General features: G+C 48.0%; 2 pseudogenes; both read right to left on the bottom strand.

Annotated features, from left to right (window-relative positions):
- The window catches only part of LOC131307841 (CMP-sialic acid transporter 4-like), a 29,184-nt pseudogene that overhangs the window by 1,231 nt on the left and 1,269 nt on the right, over positions 1-26,684 (bottom strand).
- LOC131309073 (small nucleolar RNA snoR100) lies at positions 24,463-24,559 on the bottom strand (annotated as a pseudogene).

Below are 26,684 nucleotides of genomic sequence, written 5' to 3'. Positions count from 1 at the left end.
AAACAATCATGTACAAGGCCGCTATAGTTCAACAAGGAGGAGGGGGACTGCCCAAGACTCCAAACAACAAAAGATAGAAGGAAAAGAAACCTACGCTAAGGAAAAGAAACCTACGCTATCAACAAAGTCCATGAACCCTTCTAGAGAGGTATCTACCATCCTGCAACCACGGAGAACGAAATTTGGTTCTTCCGCCTTTCCCTCTACCTTTCCCATATGCACCGCACCACATGAAGCCAAAGCTGCAGCATCAAAGTGCCCTAATTGGCTTATCTATGGGTGTGTACTACACCCGGATTTATACTCTCAAGGAAAAATCCCATCAAGCGTTGCTGTCCGCACGAAGAATACAATCATTTTTTAGACAGGACAAATAACGCACACTGTAAATTTATAGGAACCCAGGAAGCCAATATTGTGGAAGGAAAGCATTGATTGGTACATGAAACTGAAGTGAAAAAAGCTATCCCTTCCAGCCAATACATTCAACTTCCTTTTATTGTCCATAAAGTATGACCGTACATGCCCAAGCATGACTCTGCAGAAAAATGCATGCAGAAAAAAATTGATCCAGACTAGGATATTGAAAATCCTCACCTTCACAATATTGTCAGCATACTTCATGACCATTGATACAGCAATGCCACTGCATGCATAACAAATTAGTTTACATGGGGATAATAACATATCAGCATATACTGCACAATTAACAACACACAAGGAAACATACCAGAAAAAATTAGATATTCAACAACATGTGTAAACCTGCCATTAGTTTCCACTTTGTGAAGAATAATTTCTGATGGTCTGATGGTATTTTGCAGTCTCCACAAGTACTACGGATCCCCATCAGTCCAATTAAATGTTCTTAAACCACATTAATGTTTCCTCAAATTCAATAATACAAGCATAAATGAATCAGTTCCCCACAACAGCCACTTGATCTCTAAACCACAAATACGTCTACGAAATGGTGCCATTTTTCCATTCTTGGCCCAGTATTTGTCTTATAATCCCATGCTTTGCACAGGGTCATAAACATTTGCCAACAATGCAACCAAAACACTTTGAAATCCCATCTAAATGTGAGCTGACAAAATCTGAAGCGAGATTATAATCATCTACAAAATTTTCAAATTTGGGGTATTCCTAGGCCAGAAAAGGATGTGAATCTCCTTCAAAAATGAATTCTGAACTAGCAAGATAACAACTGTGGGCATGCGTGCCCATTTCGGAATTTCCGGATTCCGAGACGCGTGGGGCCCGGGTCGAGGGAGCGCGAGCGGGGAAGCAAGCGCTCGCAAAATACAGAGTCGCCACTCGGGTTTTGAAGGTCTGACACCCAAGGAACCGTATTTCAAAAAGCACTTGCCGCGCTTTTTGATTTAAAAAAGTTTAAGGAACCAGTCCGTCATAACCATATCTGGGTTCGGGAGCCAGGTTACGAGAGGGGAAGGGTTTTATGACACCCCTCTCGCCCAATCCGGAGATCGGTCTCTACTTAGGCATTTGCGAAAATGTTTGTTTGCGATTCTGTTTTGATTAATCAATTTTTAGCCGATTAGGGCGGGGGAACAGTTAATCGGGGATTAATACTGTAACATGTTTGCAGGATGTGATAAGATATGGCATGGATTAGTGAGATGACAAGTAATAAATGGAATGAAGTTCAAAACGTCGATCATACATCAAGGCAGCACTGTGTATGATTTTGGCACGAACAAACAGCCAGCTTGCATGCGTGATTTCATCTGCATGCAAGCAAACCGTCGCGCGACACAACCATATACTCGCGCGAGTATTGACGCTTCACCAATGGTTTGAATTTCACCCCCTTCTGGGCTCTGGAAGGACCAGTGCTCACCCAGGTGCAAACCAAGCAGTTTATAAGTACTTGAAAGTAAACAATATTACAGCAAACAGATGGAAATATTATGAAAACACGACCCCTAAACAGTGGGGGTGTCTAAACAGAGGCCAAGGCCAAGCTGCTCATGCAAGGGCAGTCCCTGGAAGACAGAGAACCATCGCGCGACAGAGTGATACAGGCGCGCGATTGTTCAGACTGGACTTCCAGGAATTGCTTTGCATACTTAGGGCTCTGAGACATGTTCAGGAGCATCCCAAGAGCATTCCAAACCAAGAGGTGTTATAAACTAAGCTAAACAATGATTTTCAACATGCAAAACAGCAAAGCAGTGAGCTAAAGCTCCTTAAAAGACTTTAAAAAGACTATGAACACAATAATAAACTTAAAGACCAGGGTCCCTTCCCCACGTGGTCCAATCTCACGCAGACAGAAGTGTCGCGCGAGTATATGGGACCATCGCGCGAGGGTGTCCCAGGTAACAGCTCTTGAAACCCTGCTAGCTTTAGGGCCAGAACTGGTATCGATTACTAGCCTTGACCCTGCCAGCCCCCCTCAGGGGTTCGAACAGTGAGCAGAAAGATATTATACCTTTGCTTGAGTGTCTTGGAGATGGCTTGAATGATGAGATGGTGAGATTTGGAGGGTGATTATGTGGGAGTGAGTGGGGTGTGAGATGTTTGTGCTTGAGTTTGCCTTCTTCTTTCTTGGAGAGAAATTGGTAACCCTTTGCAATGAAACATGGGGGGGGTATTTATAGAAAAAGGGGTTAGTTGGTGGCTAGCCAAGGCCTTGTAACCAGCCAACAAGGCTGGTTAGAATCACTTGGTGGAGAAGTGGGGTGGCAAAGGTGATGGGAGAATGGGGGGTGAGGTGGTGCAAGGGGAGCCCCCCAGAACGCTGTTCAGCCGACGAAAACGGGGTCACATAGGCCTGTAGCCCCCTAACCACCACGCAATCCGGGTGAAAATGACAGGTGTTGACCATCGCGCGAGATAGTGAGAGCATCGTGCGAGGGTCCAGCCAACCCCGCGAGGGTCAATGGTCAAAGCTTTGACTTTGACCACCACCTGGCAAATGGACCATCGCGCGAGGATCCCAGTATGTCGCGCGACATTCAAACCCAAGGTCTAGGTTCTGATTCAAGGGTTTAAGGGCTAAGAATGGGTTCCTCACATGCCAAACTCAAGCCATTCCAAGTTCTCGAGACTGTTTTCAACCTGATTCATCATCGGGGAATCAAGAAACCGAAGAACGAAGTAAAACGATCGGGAAGTCAGATCGGGGTGTCTACAGTAGTCCCTCATTGACGGCACGCGGAGCACCATTAGCTGGTGCGGGTAACGTCAAAGATTTCTAGACACCCATCCAATCCACCCGAAAGCCGATTTAAACGAAAAGTGCAAACAAGTATATACAAATACCGTGCACCAACGGATCGGTGAGCAGATTGATTGCTGATCCGAATTTGGACGGATAGATCGTCGTTGATTGATAATCGGACGGATGGATCGTCGCTGATTCGAATTAGGACGGATGGATCGTCGCTGATTGATAATCGGACGGATGGATCGTCGCTGATTGAAATTGGACGGATGGATCGTCTCTGATTGAAATTGGACGGATAGATCGTCGCTGATTGATAATCGGACGGATGGATCGTCGCTGATTGGATAATCGGACAGATAGATCGTCGCTGATTGAAATCGGACGGATGGATCGTCGCTGATTGAAATTGGACGGATGGATCGTTGCTGATTTGAAATTGGACGAATGGATCGTCGCTGATTAATAATCGGACGGATAGATCGTCGCTGATTTGAAATTGGACGGATGGATCGTCGCTGATTCGAATTAGGACGGATGGATCGTCGCTGATTGATAATCGGACGGATGGATCGTCGCTGATTGAAATTGGACGGATGGATCGTCGCTGATTGAAATTGGACGGATGGATCGTTGCTGATTTGAAATTGGACGGATGGATCGTCGCTGATTTGATAATCGGACGGATAGATCGTCGCTGATTTGAATCGGACTTTACGCGGGCAAACCACTGCTGGGGATATAAATGCGCCTTGGATATTAAAAGTTATCAACTCACGATAAACCCCAAAATTGTTGCAGCGCCTAAGTGAGAACCTATGGGCTCTTAAGGGTGGATAAGCATGATTGGGCCTGTCCAGAAGCTGCATTGGGCCTGGAGGTTCAACCAAACCATCGCGCGACATAGTCACTTCGTCGCGCGAGGGTTACCTGTTCAGGCTTGGGTCTGTTAAGAGCCCAGACCCGGCCCGGATCTGTTTTCTCCCATACAATCGACGGGGACGTTCGAAAACCGCTCACAGCAGTTTCGAACTCCCTCCAACGCTATTCTCTCTCAAACTCTCCCTCTCCAACCCTTGATTTCGTCCAAAAACCAAGTAAACCCACGTGCGTATCATCATCCATGGCTGATCACGGCGTTACTCGGGGTAGCGGGGAAGTAGTTGATCGTCCGGAGGACGAGGGAAGACCAATGGTGGTCGAAATAGAGGATCGGCCGGCAATGGGGGTTGTTGTAGACACCAGTGCAGAGGTAGCGGGCGGCGGTGATGGCAAACAAGGCCGCATGCTGGAAACTGGTAGCGAAGGCGATCATCGCACGACGCAGTCAGACCGTCGCGCGACGGAGGAGGTCGGGGCCGTGGGTCTTGTTGTTCAGCCGTTGGATCCGAGCATGGCAGTAGAAGGCTCGGTGGTGATTGGTGGTGGTTTTGGTAGAGATACCGGCGGTAGTGGTGATGGCACCGGGCCAAGTGAGACCCCGCCGCGGGACCCGGCGAAGGGCAAGGGCGTGGCAGCCGAGGAGGAGGAGGAGGCCACGGAGGTTCCTGAGGAGGAGGTACTGTTTCGGCCGGGGGCTACGTCATCGGACCACAGGCCGATCACAAGACAGGATCTTGCGGAGTTCCTGAGTGACGAGAGATTAGCCCGGCTTCTGGAAGAGGATCCCATGATTGGGGCTGCCGTGTTAGAGGCTCGAGAGGAGCGAGAGCGGGTGATAGCCGCTTCAGAGGCCACGGCGAGGGCCGAGAGGGCGAGGGCCGCTGAGGAGGAGGTTTTGAGAGATGCGGAGGCCGAGGAGCGGGTTGGAGCGAGGGGGTAGGGACCCAGGGTGACAGCAGTGTCAGAGGCAGAGGGTTTGATACGCACATTTCGAGCAGCTGGGCTGAGGTAAATTTTTGAAATTCCTCCATTTCCTTTCGTGATTGCAAATTCAATACAATGCATGTGCTTAAGTGCCGAGGAACGTAGTGTAATCCTTTGAAGTAGATCCAAATAATGACACTATGGTTCACGTTGAATGCCATGCATGAGACATAATAACTTGAACCAACCATCTACTGCCAAGTTGTATTGATTACCTAGAACTTGAGAATGAAAGCCTCACATGCTGATATATCCCCTGTTTCTTGTTCCCGTGTCTAATGCAGGAGAGAGCGAGACAGAGGGACATTCGGGGTTTCGGGGGCGCCTGTAGCTCCTTGGCGTTGTACCAGGGTTTGCCGGAGAGGGTGAGGCAGTTGGTGGATATGGCAGGTTTTGGGGAGTTCATACAGACCCTGACTCGGGCCAAGAATGACCACGCGGTCTTGGTTGCGCTTGCAGAGAGGTGGAGGGATACCACCAACACCTTCCACCTGCCGCTCGGGGAGATGACAGTGACGCCCACGGACTTTGCAGCGATCACTGGTTTGAGGGTTGGAGGCGACCCCATCCCGTTTGACTCGGGCATTCAGGAGGACGAGGCGGCCCTGGAGTGGTTCTTGGGAGAGGTGCCCAAGGTTGAGGAAGGGATGGCGAGATATGGACAGTTCACCCGATACCTTGCAAAGGAGGTGTCGACCGAGCAGGAGGCGGAGCAGATGGCCCGGGCGTACCTGTTGTACCTTTTTGGTGCCACCCTGTATCCGAACAGGCGCAGCAAGGTCCACCTATCGTACTTGCCTGCACTGAGGGATCTGAGGACGGCCTCACGTTTTGACTGGGGAGGAGCTGCGCTTGGTGCAGCTTATGGTTTCATGGAGGACTCGTCGAGGACTGAGATGAGCACTGCTGGCTACTGGCGGATTTGGGAGGTATGATCATAATAGAGTAAAGTACACTTTCCATTATGTACTTATCTGTTTGAATACATAAACTGCTCAAAAATATTCCTGCATTGTACTAATGATTTGAACTTTTGACAACTGTGCAGCTCTGGGCCTATGAAGTTCTGAACATGTGCCGTCCAGTGACAAAGAGCTTGGACTTGGGGATCCTCCCACGTGCTCATATCTGGAGCAAGAAGAATATGGGAGAGAAAAGAGGGCGAGGCGACCTGAACGGCTTCAGGATATACCTAGACGAGCTCCGACCCTCACAGGTATGACACGACTTTATCGAATAGAAATATGCATCCCTTTTATTGCTTTAATGCTGTCACTGACCAATGTTTGCATTGCTTGCTTGCGCAGGTAGAGTGGGATCCTTGGAAAGTGGCAGAGTCAGAGCCTGAGTACTTGGCCAGGAGCAGGGCCGTGACGGCGAGCAGAGTGCTGCTGGAGTCGGCTTTTGGTTGGCAGTGGTACTTGGGTGACCGAGTGACACGCCAATCACTTGGCCATGCAGGGTTCCAGGTGCCCGGACCGCTTCCACCACGGGCCTCACACACAGGGGAGTACACGTTGGCCGAACTAGAGGTCTTCACGCGGCCTGACACCGACTTGACACGCTATCTGCGTCCCGGCATGGACTATGCAGTCTACCAGAGGGAGCGTTTGGCGGGGCCATTGAGAGTACGAGAGTTCAGGGAGGTCCGGAGTCAAGCCCGCGGAGCTGCTGAGGAGAGGAGAGCCGTCACTGCGAGGCAGAGCAGTGGTGAGAGTCGCGCGAGGCGGGGTCCGAGTGGACCTGTGAGGGGTGGGCCACCAGAGTTGACATGGCATATAGCTGTGGTGGATTCTCAGGGTAATCCGGCCGAGCTACACTTAGTTCCTGCCAGAGTTGAGCCAGCGCCTGTCACCGTGCCGGTAAGACATTGTACCCTTCATTATTGTACTTCCATAAAGTCTTGAAATATTGCTCCATTACTTATGTTCAAGTTATCCTTGCAGGTGCCCAATGAGTGGGCGAACGAAGCCGTTCGGCGTATGCTCGCATTGGAAAACGTGATAAGGCGGGCGGCAAGTGGCCTGCCTTTGGACTTGCGCTACCCACCACCGGCAGCTCAAAGATCTCAGGTATATCCTTCAGAGAAACGATACATTCCTGCATTCGGTACTTGATATATGCATGCTTTGCTCGATACATAGTATACTTTAATTGCCGTCAACTTTGAAATTGATTGTACCTGCCTGCAAACATACAATACATAGAACATATACTAAATGTGCAAAATTTTACAATGCAGACTCAGGGACGGGCGGCTCCTAGGAGGAAGAGCGCGAGAGAGCCTCCACAGAAGAAGCTAGCAAGCAGGATCCACCTACTACTAGACCACAGACGCGGGGCATACAGCCACCCGTTGCGAGCGAGGAGGCGGCCTGAGAGGCCGTGGCGCGCGCAGAGGAGAGATATCAATTGAAGATGCGCCAAAGGCCCTCGCAAGACGAGCCGGTCCGCAAGAAGCGGCTGATCCTGCCCGAGGATTCTGAGGAAGAAGAGGAAGAGGAGGGAGAAGAAGAAGAGGAGGACGAGGAGGCGCCTGACAGCAGCGGCTCGGACGACTCAGCCGACGATCCTGGTTTTAGACAGGATCCTAGAGAGAGAGACGACGACGACGACGGAGATGGCAATTGGTTCGGAGAGGAGTGAGGGCTACTAAGAAGCCTCATTTCTCTTTCCACATCTTTGATTTTTGCTTTTTGGGCCTGCGCGCCCGCGTAGATAGGTGGAAGGCCGGAGTGCCTTCCTTGATACATGATACATGTTTTTGGGGCCTGTGTGCCTTTTGGATTTGATGGGCGAGTGTGCCCGAGCTGACATGATGACTTCGAGCGGCCGAAGCACCGCACGCACAGTAGTCTTCCTTACTTTGACATGGATAGATATGGATTAGCTATAAAATTTGCATTTTCAGTTCATTTTACTCTTGCAATGAACTTAGAATAAATAAACGCTTGCCACTAATACGATGCTTGCATTGATAATGTACCGAGACTGTTCACAAACGCACACATACGTACAGACAGAACTAACTCAGAGAAAAACGAAAATGTACCCAAGGATACGGTCAGGATACGAGGATACGAGGGAATGGAATATTGGACATTTAAAAGCCAAAACCCAGAATATTCTAACTCGGATAAAAGGGACGCTTCCGTGAGGTCATGTATATACAAAATGACCTACGAGAGCCGACGGATTCGAGAAACACCTCCCGAAACGCAAAATTGCCCAAAAACCTTACGAAGGACACAAAAGGGACACGAGATGGGAAAACATGACTCTATTATGTCCCGGACTGAAACCGACACCTCCGTATAGTCATATTAGGTCATCATGACCCGTACGGCCTGAGAGAAAAGGACACGACCCTCCGGATCGAGTTTCAAACTCCCGAAATGCTCATTTGGCCTTGAAACGGGCCACTGAGGGCTCGAAAACCTCGTTAAACGCAATATCTTGAATCCGATGCTTGGATATGGTTGCATAAGCTCATAGTGACTTGCTGGAACCATAAAAGTTGCAAAAGAACCCTTGGAACAGGAAGCGACCAAAATTGGACAGTAGCTGGTGCAATCTGTCAAAATGCAGGCTGAACCATCGCGCGAGGGAGTGAGTATGTCGCGCGACGGAGTGGATATTTCTCACTCGCGCGATGTAATGAGACCGTCGCGCGATGGTTGGGCCGTGCCAGGCCACCTTTATTTGACCATCTCAAATTTTTGGACGTCCAAGCCTCGTCATCAACCTTTAACTGCTCAGAGTACTTCAGAGGGGGGGGCAGTGCAGAGGTGCCCTCACTTTGAAGAAGAAAATGCCACATGGCATGGATGTTTGCACTGGAAATGGACGACACTCTATGCATTCTGCCTATAAAGAGGCCAATATTCTGCAAATGAAAGGCATTCCTCCCACAGTTTGAGAGTCCCACGAGAAGCAGAATGGCAAATAATCTTCCGGCCTTGATTAGCCCATGGCTCACGGCCTTTGTTGCTGGAGATTGGCTGTCATTTCAGTTTCACGGGCTGGCCGCATTCCGTTTCCTTCGCAATGTGAGGGTCCGTCCCGAGTTTCTGAGGGCAGCCCTACAATTCTGGGATCCAGAGGTTCACGTGTTCAGGTTTGGGATTAACGAGCTGTGCCCAACCGTGGAGGAATTCCAAGCATACCTCCAAGGAGCTGCCTCGAGCGTGATTGTCGTGCCGCCTTATAGGAAGAGCATGCCAAAGCTCTTACAGTCAAGTCTTGATATTACTAGAGGAGCGGCCGAAAGTTTGCTAACTGGAGGGCAAATCAACATTATGCGCCTAATGGAGTGGTATGGGCCAGAAGGGGACGTAGAGAATATAGCCGTGCAGGCTCGACGTCGATTTGCCCTGGCAATCGGCGTGCTGGCTGCTTATTTACTGGTATCTCCAAATGGGCAAGTCAACCCCATGCTGGTGAGCGTCGCCGCTCAAATGGGCGCCCGGAGAAATGTGGTACCACTGGTTCTGGCAGAGACACTCATAGGTTTGGATTTGGTTTCTTCCGGCCAAACAGACGTGTTCGGCGGTAGTCCACTACTACTGCAGGTTAGCTTAGTTCTCACTCAGCTCACCTTTTTCCGGCTTTCACACGTTCTGTTTTTACCTCATCTCTCAGCTAAGGCTATATCGAAGCTCCTTACTTGTCTTTTCTCTCAAGCTTTATGTAACTTCTCACTTGTTTTACTCTTGCAACTCTGGCTATCCGACAAATTGGGATTACTCACAGCACCGGAAGCAAATTGGCGTCATCTGCCCGGTCGAATGCATCAGTGGGGTATGATCTATCCGGAAATGACTGTGCATCAATGGTGCGCATTTATGAGAGAAATGCTACCGAACGAGATCACATGGCGGCATGAAGCTTTAAACATTCCAGACATGACTTTGAGTTCTGCAAGTTTCGAGAGAGTAGTGATAGCTGGGCTGACCGCCTTCACGTTCTACATCCCTGGACGTATCCTTCGTCAACTAGGGATGAGCCAAGGACTCCACCGAGCTGGGATTGAAGATTTCCAAGTCCCTGCTTTCACTGCCCAGAATCTGAGGGGGTATGAGCACGACTGGGGCCTGCGGCAACTCGGAGGAGTTGACCCAGACTTCAGTACGGAACTTACGCATCGATATCAAACATGGCTAAGAAGGGAAATCACAAGCAGACAAAACAACAACTGACTCCTGACGGACCTTGATGATCTAGAATGAACCGTGAGCCTGTTAAGGCCTCGAGCACTTTATTCTGTTTTTATGCTTACTCTTTTTAAGACTGCTCAGCCTGTGTAATAGAAGCTATAATTTGAATAAAAATGAAAGTTCGAGAGTTTTCCCCTTTTGATCCAAGTGTTGAACCGCCGTGTCACCCAAGTATCGAGTCAACTTCTGGTAATGGGAAACCGTGGATCAAGTTGATGGATTGTGACCGAATCTCACAGAGAGGTTGCCTACGTATCCCTTTTCAGAGAATCAGGTCAGCACGTAGTTCAGGCTAGGGTTCACTCGAGTATTTTAGCTCTCCTTTTACGCTCTAAATTTTGCCTAGTGCTGCCACTTCGGGTTTTCAGCCTAGCGAGCTTTGATTGATGCCTATTTATTTTTGCCTAAACCGCCTTCTCAGGTTTTCGGTCTAGCAAGCTTGCTCTAATTTTTGCTTGGAACCGCCCACCCTTGTGGTTTTCGGCCCAACGAGCTTCTCTCAGGGATAGTATCGTTTGAGTTGATCCAGGTTAACCAGAGAGCTGAATTCGTTGCCGTCGAGATCAATGAGCTGAGCCGCTTCCCCAGAAAGGATGGTCTTGATGATGTAAGGTCCGGAACGTTTAGGTCGAAATTTGCCGCGGGGGTCAAAAACTGGTACCCGAATCTCTTTTGTGACCATGTCTCCTTCGACCAAGTCTCTAGACTTCACTTTTTTGTTGAACGCTCGGGCGATTCTCCACTGATACCCCTGAACATGATACAGGGCCCGAAGCCTCCTTTCATCGAAAAGCATGAGTTCAACAAATCTCCCACTGAGCCATTCAGATTCTGAGAGTTCCGATTCCACCATGATCCTCAAAGACGGCACCTCAAGCTCTATAGGGAGAACTGCTTCCATCCCGTAGACCAAGGAATAGGGGGTTGCCCCCGTTGACGTTCGAATCGACGTTCGATAACCCCAAAAAGCTAAAGGCAGTTGCTCGTGCCAGTCCCTGGCGGACTCCGCAGACTTCTTGATGATTGTCTCGACATTTTTGTTGGCCGCTTCAACCGCACCATTTGTTTGGGGACGATAGACCGTTGAGTGATGGACTTGGATCTTGAATTCTTCGAAGAGCTCCAGGACCCTGCCTTTGAAATGACTCCCATTGTCTGATACGAACGCTTGCGGAACCCCATATCGGTAGATGATGTTTTTCCTGATGAAGTGAGCGACTTGAACCGCCGTTAGGGTTTTATAAGATTCGGCCTCCACCCATTTAGTAAAATAATCTGTGGCCACGAGGATGAACCTATGTCCATTTGATGCGGATGGTCTGACCATGCCGATGACATCGATGCCCCATACAGAGAAAGGCCAAGGCGAAGCCATGCCAAATAGGTTAGAGGGCCGAACATGCATTAGGTTAGCATGAATTTGGCATTTGTGACATCGCCGCACATAATCCACGCACTGAGATTCCATAGTAGACTAGAAATAGCCTTGACGCAAGATTTTCCTGGCCAGCATGACGCCGCTCATATGAGGGCCACAGACCCCCTCGTGGATCTCTTCCATGATTCTGACGGCCTCAGTCCCGTTGACACAGAGCTTGTGCATCCCACAATGAGATCTCCTGTATAACTTTCCCCCACAAATGACGTACTGGGCAGCTATTCTCCGCAATGCAGTCTGATCCTTTTTGGAGGCCTCGGCCGGATACGAACCACTCTCGACGAAGTTCCATATGTCATGGTACCAGGGTAGGCCATCATCAACATCATCGATGGCGTTGACGTATTGATAAGCGGGGCGGTCCCGCTGTTCGATTAAGACTGGGCGGAGTTTGACTCCCAAAGGTAATTCGACCATGGAAGCCAAGGTCGTGAGGGCATCGGCAAACCGGTTCTTCAAACGGGTGATGTGGGTGAAAGTCACTTTGTTAAAGCGAGGAATTAGCCCCTCCAAATCCTGATGATAAGGTTTCAACCCCTCTTCACGTACTTTCCAGTCCCCATTGGCCTGAGATACAACAAGATTGGAGTCTCCGATAACTTCGAGCCGCTCAACGCCGAGTGTGAGTGCAGCCTCCATTCCCACGATACAAGCCTCATATTCAGCTTGGTTGTTTGTAACGTCGAAGTTAAGTTTGAATGCAAGCGGAATATGAGAACCATCGGGGGCGACTAGCAAAACCCCGATCCCAAATCCTTTCTGATTGGCCGCCCCATCGAAGTAAAGAGTCCAAACGTCTTCGACAACTGTTAGCACTTCCTCATCTGGGAACACGAAATCTGCATCTTCCGGTCCATCCACAGGGTGATCAGCCAAAAACTCAGCAATGGCTCGCCCCTTTACCGACTTCCTCGTGACGTATTCGAGATCGAATTCTGCCAGAAAGAGCAACCAGCGTGCTAACTTACCAGTGAGAGCCGGTTTCTCAAACAGATACTTGAGTGGATCCATTCGAGAAATCAATTTCACTGGGTAAGCCAGCATGTAGTGTCTCAACTTCTTAGAGGCCCAAACCAAAGCCCAACACGTTTTTTCCAAAGCGGTGTAGCGCTCTTCAGACCCAACCATTTTCTTACTTAAGTAATAAACGGCCTTCTCAACTCCCTGGTCACCCTCTTGAGCTAGCAAGCATCCCATGGATGTAGAACTCACGGATAGGTATAGAATCAAGGGCTTTCCGGGCACTGGTGGCATTAAGACAGGCGGGTTTTGCAGATAGCTCTGAATGGACATAAAGGCCGCCTGACATCTGTCCGACCATACAAACGGGGTGTCCTTCTTGAGTTGACGAAACATCGGCTCGCAAGTTAAGGTTAACTTGGCGATGAATCTGCTGATAAACTGAATTTTCCCTAAAAAGCTTCGCACTCCCCTTTCAGTCTCTGGTGGCTTCATTTCAAGCACCGCTTTGATCTTGGATGGATCGACCTCGATCCCACGCGAAGTGATCATGAAACCGAGCATCTTACCTGCTGTGACCCCAAAGGTGCATTTCTGTGGATTGAGACGCATGCGGAATTTTCGGAGCCTCTCGAAAAACTTCCTCAATACAGGAACATGCCCTTCCCGAGTTTTTGACTTAGCAATCATGTCGTCTACGTAGACCTCAACCTCTTTGTGCATCATGTCGTGCAGAATGGTCGTAGCGGCTCTCTTGTAGGTAGGACCAGCATTTTTCAAACCAAACGGCATGACCAAGTAACAATAAGTCCCCCATTCAATGATGAAAGTCGTCTTCTCACGGTCTTCTGGCGCCATAAGAATCTGGTTATATCCGGAGAAACCATCCATGAATGAAAGCAGGGCATGGCCCGCCGTATTGTCAACCAGTACATCGATATGTGGCAGGGGAAAATCGTCCTTGGGGCTTGCCTTGTTCAAATCCCTGAAGTCCACACACACTCGAATTTGTCCATTCTTTTTAGGAACTGGAACAATGTTGGCAACCCATGTGGGGTATTGAGAAACCATAAGAAAACCGGCGTCGATCTGCTTAGTGACCTCTTCCTTGATCTTCTGCACCCAATCCGGCCTCATTCGCCTCAGTTTTTGCTTCACGGGTTTGGCATTTGGAAGCAAGGGGATTCGATGCTCCACTATTTCTGGGTCGATACCGGGCATGTCTCGATGGGACCACGCAAAGACGTCACTGAACTCTGAGAGTAGTTCTTTGAAATCGTGATGCTCCTCTGGGGATAAAGTGGAGCCCACTTGAACCATTCAGGGATCATTCTCGTCTTTCAAGTTTATTAAGACTATTTCTTCTTTTAACGGCTGAGCATGCCTTTCGTCTTCCCTTTCGATGAGGGCATGGATTTCCTTGGGAATGTCCCCATCGAAATCTATCCCTTCATCGTCGGGGTCGACACAGTTTATATAAAGATCATTCAAGTAGTCAGAAGAGGATTCCTTCATTTCATAAGACCCTGCAGGGTCGCCAAGTACAAGGGAATCAAACTCAAAGTAAAAGCCATGACGTGGAGGGCCAAGAGGCACAAACTCCGACTCAGAGCTAGACTTAGACTCAAATGACTCAACAGACTCAGTGTCAGACTCTGATACATCATCAATGCAAGTAAGGCGTGGTTTGAAAATGCAATTTTTAAGGCTACCCTTTGCTTCTGTGATGAGGGAGAGGGGATCCTCGAGGTCGTCGGAACCGAGCATGAACACCTCGGCCTCTTCAGCTTCCTTGGCCAAACCCACCTGGGAGAACTCATAAAACAGCTGCTCCAAGCTCCCTTGATCAAAAGACACCAGCCAATCAGTCTTTAGCTTGGGCTGACTAAGCTTCCTTTTGAATTCCGCCCTTACTGGTTCTTCATCACTGGAGGACCAAGTGTCATCAGCGAAAATCTCAAACCCAGGCAGCAACTCCCCAGTGACTGAATCGACAAAAGGCTCGGGTTGCCCGGTGTAGACATCATTCCCCACTTCGCGCACAAAGTAGCTGTCGGGCTCACCATAGAGAGATCGAGGTTTTCCCGTGCATTCCCTTCTTTTGGCATCCTTGGTAGAGGAGGAGTACCCCAAACCAAAGCGGCCCTCGCAGGAAGGAAAGGCAGGGAACTCCGGGATCCCTTGTTGGTGAATCCCAAGACCAAGACCAGGTAAATAGGACATCCTCCTCATGATGTCTAAGGCAACAGAGCTTATGATGAAGTCCCCATCCACGTTGATAGCCAAAATCGAACCAAAAGTGTCGAAAGAGAAACCCCCGAGATCAACGTCTTCCTCGCCGTGTGCAATCCCCAAAACAGGTGTGCCATCTTCCTTAAGCGGGCGAATGCCCGAGTCCCCGCAGATAGTCAAAGTACCGGTAGGGAGTCCCAACATAACTTTCTGATGAAGAGTAGACGGTACAGCCATGATGTCAGATCTGTGAAGCCACGGCCTTCCCAGCAGAAGATTAAAGGTGGCGAGGATGTCGACCACATGGAACTCAACATCCATCTCAAATCCCTCAGCGTCAAGTTTGAGCACGAGCGTGCCCTCGACCACGCGACGAGTGCTGTCGTATGCCTTAACAGCCAGATTGGAAGGTGCAAAGTCTTTCTTGGCTAGTCCCAAACGGTAAGCCACTCTCAACGGGCAAACATTGATTGCCGATCCGTTGTCGATCAGAACAGTGGGAATCCAGAGCCCTTTACACTTAACAGTGATGTGCAAGGGGCGATTGTGATCAACCCCTTCGATCGGTAGATCCTTGTCGGTGAAGACCACGGTGTGCCTAGAAGTAGGCGGGAGAATTATAGATATCATTGCTTCAGGTGTGACATCCGGTTGGATCTCAAGGCGAGAGAGAGTATGGCAGAACTTCTGATGATGTTCGCGGGAGGAACAGATTAGTCCCCAGAGTGATATAGCAGCAGGAATCCGCTCCAGCTGCCTCTGAATCATGTCCTCATTCGGGGAGCTAGGAGGTACCTCAAACAGTGCAGACCTTGAGAATGCAGAAGGTTCGTTCCTTTTGTTAGAAGAGTCGGACGAGCTCCCAGCCTGAAGATTGGAAGGCTGAAAAATTCATCCACTCCTCGTAACGTTGAGAACGTTCTCTAAAGAGGGTATCGCTTGAAGGTCTTGACGGTCATCCCAAAGATCAGCAGGGACTTCCCCCAATTTGCGTTTTCCTTTGTCAGATGGCGGTGGGGCTATAGGTGCTTCCATGCCTAGATCGAGGTCTTCAGCTAAATCGTTCCACAACAGCGACTCCCAGAAATCTGGATCCTTAACAACTACAGCCTCCCCAATGGGCTCCGTGTTAGCAATGAATGGGACGTCCCAGAGTCCCCCATCGGCAAGAGAGCGGTTGACAGTCCAAACCTCGGACCCAACTTGGATATTAACCACATCATCAACATCCCAAAGATCTGCTGGCGGAACAAGGTCCGTAACCATAATGCTGTGATCTTCCTCGGTCGGATAAGGTGGTGCGGGGCGCGAGAGTTCCTCGCTAATGATGTAAAATGTAGGATCGTACTCAGTGTTAGTTACAGAGTCAACCAGCCTGTCAAGAGTAAAAAGGAGAAAGCATTCTCCCAAGACGCGAGTTTCCTCCTGAACGAGACCCTCTTCTATGAATTGAATCTCATGATTGGGCAGAGCGTATCCTTGAAGAGGATTGAGGTCAAACTCTAATGGAAACTGCCACGCGGGCTCGGGATCCCAATAGTACTCCTCCTCAGGCAGAACGGGTTCAGGCTGTTGAAAAAGCATGTTCAAAGAGAATCCATCCAAAAGGTCAAGCATGTCTGCCTCATAATTAGCCATCCAGGCGTCATACCAAGCATGGTTAAATGAGACATATTCGGGGTTCTGGGGGAAACCGTCTAACTCTAGCTCCGTCCATTCATTGATTATGGGGGCTGCATAATCATCATTATCGGCAATAGCCCATCCCACTGCTTGCATGTCAACCTGCCGTTCCGGTAGAAGAGGGACAGCAGACCTAAAACGGCTTATCAAACTCGGAGAGGAGTTTGGATCTGTCATATCAAAATACGGGCTGTCCAAGGAAGAAGCAGAGCTGAGCTGCACGGAAGGGATGGACTGGTGAAACAGGTCGCTGATGGAAGCGTTGAACACAAACGCTCCATTCTGCAGGCGTGCGAGGGGCACATTAGGATTGGACGACTGTCCTTCAAGATGGATGTAGAAGATCTCGGCTTCGGGCTGAGAAGGCATGGGCACGACCGGCCTGGGTTGGTCTGTTGAGGTTATATGGTCGGTGGGGTTAAATATAATGGAGCTAGGGTTGATATAAGTGGAGCTGATGGATATTTGGTTGATACGGGGAGCAGGATTATGCTTTGGTAGGGAGTTGGAAAGGATGTTTGGTTTTTGAGTAGGTGGAGGTGGAGCGTGGAGAGTCCCTTCATCTATAAGATCCTGAATCGCATGTCGGAGACGGAAATAGGAGTCCATAAGATGACCAGCCCCTTGGTGGTAGGCACAATAAAGGTTAGCTTTGAAGTTGGGTGAAGGGTTCTTAGGCAGAGGAGTCGGGTCAAGGGGTTTCAGATGCCCTGACTGGATTAACTTCTCCATAACGGAAGACAATGGAGCTTCAAACGCAGAGAAACTGCGGGGCTGAGTGCGGGGTCGGTTATTTTGAGGGGTTTGCACCTGGTTAATCTTGGCGATGCGATTGGCGGTATTGGAAGAGGAGGCGTTAGTGCCGCTGGTTGCTGTGTTGGAAGATCCCCCACTGCCAAACAACGCATTGGTGTTCCCCGAGTAGACGCGAGGCTTTGGTTTCGAAGGGTTAGAAGGCTCCCCTCTCGACAGAATCCCACTTTGCAGCGCATCTTCGATGGCCATACCAGATTCGAAGAAAGTATCAAAGTTCGAGGAGGCTTGGACAAGAACCAAATGCCTAGCATAATCAGGCTGAAGATTGCGAGAGATGATTCGGAGCTGATCTCTCTCACTCGGGCGATCGGTCATCTGAGCAGCCTTCGTCCTCCATCTTTTGACAAAATCCGCGAAGGATTCCTTAGCTTCCATTTTCGTGGACTCAAGTTCTCGGGTTGTCATCTTGAGCTGGGAGTTGTAACTATACTGCGAAATAAACGCAGCACCGATGTCTTCCCACGTCCTTCTTTTAGCGATGTCGAGCGACAAAAACCAGTGAAAGGCAGGCCCAGAGAGAGTCTGTGGGAAAAGCTGGGACATGGCCTCGGGTTCAACAGCCAAGAGTTTCATGGCGGCATGATAGCCATAGGATGAGTCTTCGGGTCGCCACTCCCATCAAACTTGGCGAGATCAGGCATTTTGAACTTGTCGGGGAGCTTAGCATTAGGATACAAGCAGAGGCGATCTAAATCAATTCCCCCGGCGCTGATCTTTTCAGACTTGGACACAGATTCCTCCAGCTTGACGATCTTTGCCATGAGAGCAGTCATGTTAGGATCCAAAACGGGTCTTGCCACAGCGAGGTTCAGATTCGCAGCCTCCGGGTGAGCCTCTCTCGGGTTGGGCTGAATTATGATCCGCCCTGCATGGTTAGGGTCTTCAACAAAGATTGGTTCCGCATGGTCGTCCTCATCGACCTCGCCTCCCACTTTTGCAGCTGGCGGAAGACGAGTGTTGATAAGGTCATTGAGCCTAGTGAGATTTGCATCAGTCTGAGCACCCCTTTGCTGCATGGTGGCGATGCTGTTCTGGATGTTCATGACCATGGTTTCGAGACTCAGTGGTTGCGGATGATCTGCCATAATGGAGGTTCCGGATGAACTTGACGAGGACGGGGAGGTTGGTGACGCCGGAGACTCAATTTCCTGGAGAACTGACGGTGATCCTGATCGTAAAGCGGCCAACAGGGAGCACGGAGAGTCTTCCGTTGTGACTGACTGAGCTTGCAACCTGACTAGCCTTTGAACGGAATTCTGATGCAGACGTTCCCAAGTGGGTTTGGCTTTCTGCCTCGATACTTTCCTTGGTGGCGCAATGGTTCAGAATTCTGCTTTGCTTTGCTGTAAGAAAATATTCAATAAGGGCCCTGCAGCAACCTTACTCTAAACAAAAGACTTTTTAGTGATAATGCAGCCATCGTCGTCAGTGTCGCCCTTAGACTCTAAGACTATAGACGAGTCTGTCTCATGATGTTCGGACGCTGCCAAAATCCTCGGATTTCTTTTCGAGAGTGTATCCTCGTTTGAATCGAATAATACTAAGAGACGTCGAAAATAGTCTAAGCCTTTGACTTTTCCGTTCTTGAAGTTTCAACTTTGAACTTGGAATAACTTGGGGTGGATGACGTGATACCTTAACCGAGGCGGCGTAGGCAACACAGTGCCATAACCTGAGCGGTGTACGTGCTGCGCACGATAACCAGGGTGGTGTGAGCATCACGGCATTCTCTTCGTCGTTCCTTATTTTCTGTTTGAAACTTCAATTGGGATATAGACAAGGACTTAGAAAGTTTTGATTTCCCAAAGTCTCGTTGATCCTAGGACTTTTGAAAATCTAATAACACGCACCGCAAAGATGCATGACTCTTCATCGGACCTAGCAGCGTCCTAATAAACATAACACAGACTCGAAAGAGAGACAACCTAGAAGCCGCCCTAAACATGCCCCTACGCAAAGCGGTATGTATGTACAGTGCATGCGATAGGGAAAGCAGTAACACGTAGACAGTATATGGGGGTTAGATGCAAGTAGATCTTACCCTACAGGTACCTGTCCTATTTTGGAGAGTTCTAGTGCTTTGTACATGCAAAAGGCTGGTTTTGGCTCGTAACGGGTTCCTCGGACTAAAGTCAAGATATACCTCCCGCTGCCCGCGTAATCGCTGAGCAACAGTCGAACGGTAGAATGACCTATCATCGTCGGAGGTTGTTGGTCATTCGGGGTCCCCGGGCTCCGGTAAACCGTGCCGGATTGCCAAAACGATCCAACGAGGCTTATCCCACATCGATGCAAATGAGAATGCTAAAGATTGATTTAATGAAATAGAATCGCAAATTCGCAAATGCCCATTTTCAAATTCGGCTCACTTTATTTAGTCAATGCTTTAGAAGAAACTACACAAGAGAACGATCGGAAGAGTCCCAGATTGATTTGGCCGGACACGAGGTCCCGTTAAATCACCACTCCAACCTTCGGCAGCGCGAAGCTCACCGTTTTGACAAACTTTTGTGGGACTGTTCTCAAGTGTATTAAAATCTAAGCATAGACCAATATTGGTTCGATCCCCAACAGAGTCGCCACTGTGGGCATGCGTGCCCTTTTCGGAATTTTCGAATTCCGAGACGCGTGGGGCCCGAGTCGAGGGAGCGCGAGCGGGGAAGCAAGCGCTTGCAAAATACAGAGTCGCCACTCAGGTTTTGAAGGTCCGACACCCAAGGAACCGTATTTCGAGAAGCACTTGCCTCGCTTTTTGATTTAAAAAAGTTTAAGAAACCAGTCCGTCATAACCATATCTGGGTTCGGGAGCCAGGTTACGAGAGGGGAAGGGTTTTATGACACCCCTCTCGCCCAATCCGGAGATCGGTCTCTACTTAGGCATTTGCGAAAATGTTTGTTTGCGATTCTGTTTTGATTAATCAATTTTTAGCCGATTAGGGCGGGGGAACAGTTAATCGGGGATTAATACTGTAACATGTTTGCAGGATGTGATAAGATATGGCATGGATTAGTGAGATGACAAGTAATAAATGGAATGAAGTTCAAAACGTCGATCATACATCAAGGCAGCACTGTGTATGATTTTGGCACGAACAAACAGCCAGCTTGCATGCGTGATTTCATCTGCATGCAAGCAAACCGTCGCGCGACACAACCATATACTCGCGCGAGTATTGACGCTTCACCAATGGTTTGAATTTCACCCCCTTCTGGGCTCTGGAAGGACCAGTGCTCACCCAGGTGCAAACCAAGCAGTTTATAAGTACTTGAAAGTAAACAATATTACAGCAAACAGATGGAAATATTATGAAAACACGACCCCTAAACAGTGGGGGTGTCTAAACAGAGGCCAAGGCCAAGCTGCTCATGCAAGGGCAGTCCCTGGAAGACAGAGAACCATCGCGCGACAGAGTGATACAGGCGCGCGATTGTTCAGACTGGACTTCCAGGAATTGCTTTGCATACTTAGGGCTCTGAGACATGTTCAGGAGCATCCCAAGAGCATTCCAAACCAAGAGGTGTTATAAACTAAGCTAAACAATGATTTTCAACATGCAAAACAGCAAAGCAGTGAGCTAAAGCTCCTTAAAAGACTTTAAAAAGACTATGAACACAATAATAAACTTAAAGACCAGGGTCCCTTCCCCACGTGGTCCAATCTCACGCAGACAGAAGTGTCGCGCGAGTATATGGGACCATCGCGCGAGGGTGTCCCAGGTAACAGCTCTTGAAACCCTGCTAGCTTTAGGGCCAGAACTGGTATCGATTACCAGCCTTGACCCTGCCAGCCCCCCTCAGGGGTTCGAACAGTGAGCAGAAAGATATTATACCTTTGCTTGAGTGTCTTGGAGATGGCTTGAATGATGAGATGGTGAGATTTGGAGGGTGATTATGTGGGAGTGAGTGGGGTGTGAGATGTTTGTGCTTGAGTTTGCCTTCTTCTTTCTTGGAGAGAAATTGGTAACCCTTTGCAATGAAACATGGGGGGGGTATTTATAGAAAAAGGGGTTAGTTGGTGGCTAGCCAAGGCCTTGTAACCGGCCAACAAGGCTGGTTAGAATCACTTGGTGGAGAAGTGGGGTGGCAAAGGTGATGGGAGAATGGGGGGTGAGGTGGTGCAAGGGGAGCCCCCCAGAACGCTGTTCAGCCGACGAAAACGGGGTCACATAGGCCTGTAGCCCCCTGACCACCACGCAATCCGGGTGAAAATGACAGGTGTTGACCATCGCGCGAGATAGTGAGAGCATCGCGCGAGGGTCCAGCCAACCCCGCGAGGGTCAATGGTCAAAGCTTTGACTTTGACCACCACCTGGCAAATGGACCATCGCGCGAGGATCCCAGTGTGTCGCGCGACATTCAAACCCAAGGTCTAGGTTCTGATTCAAGGGTTTAAGGGCTAAGAATGGGTTCCTCACATGCCAAACTCAAGCCATTCCAAGTTCTCGAGACTGTTTTCGACCTGATTCATCATCGGGGAATCAAGAAACCGAAGAACGAAGTAAAACGTCGGGAAGTCAGATCGGGGTGTCTACAACAACCTATCAGGGATGATATCAACCCATAGTTCTTACCTTAGTGCATGGTTAATAATCATGGGAGTTGTAATTAATGAGTATCCATGGAAGAACCCCCTGTAAAACAAATGAGTTACTCATGAAAAACGTAAAACTAAACACTACTTCACATAATTACTGTTACAGAGACCTAGACTGGTTAACAATATCGTTATTATAGATAAACATGTCAAAAATGTATAGAACCTGCTAACTTATAAACACGAGTGAACAGAGAGAGAACAACTACCATCCTCTCTCCACATTATAATCCACCACCTTATAATTCACCACTTAGTTTTTGTTCCAGTCCTCTCTAGAAGTTTCATGGCAGTGAAGTCCAAATTAAAGTCTTGAAGTACCTCAAAGCATAAAGAAAGGCTAATAAGTTGCCCTCTGAATGATAAGGATCCCAATTATCACCCAAAAAACCTCAATATACTTCAATCATAGGATTCCATGCTGTAAAGCTTTTAAAATAAACAATGTTTAACCCAATACTTGCTGAAGGTGAAATCAGAACTTTGGCGCGGCTATCATAGTCAAATACAAGACCAGAATAAGAAGTAAAAACCATTCTGGAAATTACTTGTTCATGACAGCATCAAAATCTTGAATCAGTATTGCAATAGCATTGAAGCCCATTCCAAACACGTATAACCAGAAGTTCTGCACATTTATGTTCCTTGAAGGACGCTTTTTAATTAGTGCCTGCAGAGTACAAAAAGCAAGCGTAATAACAAGACTAAGGTAATCAGTTGAGAGTAAAATCATGTTCATATATGCTTGGCTGAGAAATTCATTTGAGCGCTTAATCATTCTTTAATCATGACCAGCAGCACGAAATAAAAGAAGAGCAGGACGCATATAGGATTTACCTCTGTATAAACTCCTGCAAAACCACTTAGAAGCGCCATGACCTGCATAGCGATTACAGACTTTGAAAACTAGTATGAAGAAATAATAATCAGGCTTTTCTCTTTAATTTAGTGGATGAAGCTTCAAAATATCAAAAACTCACAATGGCCATCACCCAACCTTGAAAAGGAGTTTGAAGAACTCGATCAGAACTGCACAAACAATCAAGTTTGTAAGAAAGGGCAAATAAAGACACAAAACCAAATGCTCAATGATAAAACAATCCGAAACTATAGAGCAAGTAAATAAAAGAACAAATATATTCCAAGTCATAAAGGAAAGCTTTAGGTATAAGCTGAACAGTAGTTCAAGGTTTTTCAATCATCATTAAGCCACAAGCTAGGTGTATATCATTTCTTTCAAATTGCAACCTATATGCTACCTAATTATGCCATCGAACAACAGCCGTAAAAAGAATTATCAGCGCTAACGTACCAAAAAAGCTAGAACAAACTGTGTTGGTAACATTTAGTACACTTTGAACTAAGCAAATTTGGAAATCCCTTAGGAACACAATTAGAAGATGGTAAGGATTGCTCTTACGAAGGATTCAGTTGCGCACTAGTGCACCCTGCACATAATAGAATGAAAGCAGCCCACTGGATCTCGCTTAACCTGAGAGAAAATAAAACTTAAAGCACAATATCAAATAAAGTCTCAATGTCCTGTTCATTTAGGTGTTTCTATTTAGGTAAACCTTGACGCCGATTAGGATTTGTAGGTGAGTTTATTTCTTGTTAAGGGTAAATAGATAAGCTCTTGGAACCTTCTGTTCTCCAATTTTAGTCATGGCCACCATTGCGTAATGAGTTCTAGCTTATGCCTTGATAAATGAGTATTTGTATTGTATGCATAGTCTGTCCCAAAAGCGTTAGCTAGATCTGGTCATGTCCAGATGGTATTAGGGTCACTGTTATCAACCAAGTCAGTTTGGGTCGGGCCAAACTGCACTGGTAGTTGGAAAAGTAGCTCATTGTCGATTACCAAGGGTAAAAATAATGTCATAGTGGAAAGTTAAACTAAAGAGACAGAAAAACATAATTGTTCAACATCTTCCCCTCCATCTTTTCTACAAACACCTTAAATCCTACACAAAACAGCACAAGGACTTACTTCTTCTTAAGAATAATTCGGTACAACACACCAGTACTGATAATATTCAGGTTCTTCAATATCTGATAACCCGGGGCATCCACATAAGCAAAGATGTAATACTGCCGGAAAAATTTCAGGTTTCAGAAAGCACGAAGACCAAAGCCCTCCTTGGCATGAAAAAGGAAGGACCTACATGCTTACCTGAAGCAAATTTTTTATGCGGTAAAGTGCTGCAGGTATCGGGTAAACACTAACTTCATCCAATGTTGTACTCAACCTAATAGTACCAAGACATGCATAAGAACAAATCTTAGCGAAAGTTAACTTACAAATTCTGAAAGACTAACAACAACAACAATAACAACAGAACCCGTGTAGTCCCCAACCATTGGGGGTATGGGCGTGGGAGGATTGGAGACAGACCTAACCTCTGGCAATATGCACAAAGTGGCTGCTCTCAAATTACCACTGAAACAATGGCCCCCCTATAGCTGTTTTGCTGCAGAACCATGCCCCCAAATCAAAGCCGAAAGGGCAAGTCTAGAGACCCAAGTCAATTTATGTGCACATTACCATGCTTCCTTCATTGAAAATTCTGAAAGACTAAAGTGTAGGAAAAGCACCAATGGAGGAGGGTGGGATGGAGGAGGTGTAGACACCTCAATCTGGGCTTCCAGATTAGTTTACTTACGGTTTTTGATTCCCTGATGATGAAATGGATCAAGAACACCCCGGGAATGATAGCGTGTTTGAGCTTTGAGTGTTTGCAAAACCCTTGAACCTAACCTAGCCTAAGCCACTTCAAAAACCAAAAACCTTACTGATGCGCGCCAGGGCGCAACGATCCCACGCCGGGGCGCACCATCGCGCGCCCGACTCACTCCATCGCGCGACAGTGCGCCAGGGCGCACCATCGCGCGACGGTTCAACCTACCACCAACCTTTCTGAAGGAGGACAGTTGGCCACCAATGCAACCTCAGCCAGGCCTCATGGACTGGCTAAACTCCTCTGTTTCCAACCAGATTCACCCCCTCTCCCTATTTATACCCCCATGGGTCTTTCATTCAAGGGGTTCCAAAAAATTGAAAGGCTAAGCACAAGCTCTAAGTGCTTTTCTTCCAAATTCACATTCCTCAAAACACTTAAACACCTCAATCAAGCCTCAAACACATCAAAGCTCAACACCTTTCAAACTCAAAAACCAAAGGTATAGCTTACCTTTGTTCTATTTTCTGTTCTGATCCCTGAGGGGGGCTAGCAAGGCCAAGACTGGTAATCAATACCAGTTCTGGTCCTAAAGCTGGCAAGGTTTCAAAAACCATCATGGTAGGAACCAGCGCGCGATGGTCCCACTCTCTCGCGCGACACTCCGGTGCAGCATGCGATGGACCGCGTGGGGATTGGTGTCCTACTGTTTTGTGCTTTATTTTGTGTATAGATCACTCTGTTGAGCATGTTAATAACCAGTTTACTGCTTTCCTTTGTTAGAAATTGCTAGCCGTAGTTCAATTTGCATGTCTTCTGTTTTGGAGTACCCCTGGGATCATTCTGGACCTGTTCTGGAACCCAGAAATGTGTAAACCAAACACTGGTCCGTGCCAGGGCGCACCATCGCGTGCCAGACTCACTCCGTCGCGCGACAGAGCGCCAGGGCGCATCCTCGCACGCCAGACTGGCTCCGTCACGCGATAGTATGCCTCTGACCAGTGAGTGGCCTTGCACAGGTAGCTTAGTTTTAGGTCATTATTTTGTCCCCACACTGTTTATGGGGTGTTTTATTAATTTGTAAGGCTTTACAACTTTTAAACTGTATATTATGCTGCCTATAAACTGCGTGGTTTGTCCTAGGTGTGCACTGGTTCTTCCAGAGCCCAGATGGTTTGAGAATAAGAGCTGTGGGTTTGAGCTCACCGGCGCGCGCGTGTCTTGGAGTTGTGCGCTCAGGAGTAAACAGCATGCATTGACACATTCAGTGAATGCTGGTTTCTTCCTACGCACGTCACTCCAAAATAGGAGCCTCCCAGTTTGTTTAAACTCCCACAGCAGTCTGTTCTCATCCTATACTAACTGTTCATCCATGCTATCATTCACATCCTGCAAACATGTTACAGCTTTAATCCCTTAAACTGTTCCTCCGCCCTAAATGGCTAAAGAATTGATTAATCAAACAGAATCGCAAACAAATATTTTCGCAAATGCCTAAGTAGAGACCGATCTCCGGATTGGGCGAAAGGGGTGCCATAAAACCCTTCCCCTCTCGTAACCTGGCTCCCGAACCCAGATATGGTTATGACGGACTGGTTCCTTAACTTTTTCAAATCAAACAGCGCAACAAGTGCTTCGAAATACGGTTCTTTGGGTGTCGGACCTTCAAAACCCGAGTGGCGACTCTGTATTTTGCGAGCGCTTGCTTCCCCGCTCGCGCTCCCTCGATCTGGGCCCTTGCATTTTGGAATCCAGAAATTCCAAGGGCACGCTGCCCACAGGAGGAAAGAGAGAGAAAAGAAGAGAAGAGACAAATGACCTGTTATCATCAGTAACACCTTCACTCCTCCATATTCTTACCAAGCCAGCAAGTGATAATGCACATTTCAAAGCCTCTACCTAGTTCCACAACAGTGAAGCTGAAGATCAATTTTCAAAACTAGGACATTTGATCTATAACTATTCTATCCGAAAATAAAAATTGGTAATTCACTTCATGTCCTTAGAA

The sequence above is a fragment of the Rhododendron vialii genome, chromosome 11a, assembly GCF_030253575.1.
Source record: "Rhododendron vialii isolate Sample 1 chromosome 11a, ASM3025357v1".
Classification (NCBI taxonomy): domain Eukaryota; kingdom Viridiplantae; phylum Streptophyta; class Magnoliopsida; order Ericales; family Ericaceae; genus Rhododendron; species Rhododendron vialii.
The sequence above is the reverse complement of the archived record's forward strand: the minus strand, read 5'-3'. Positions and strand labels throughout refer to the sequence as shown.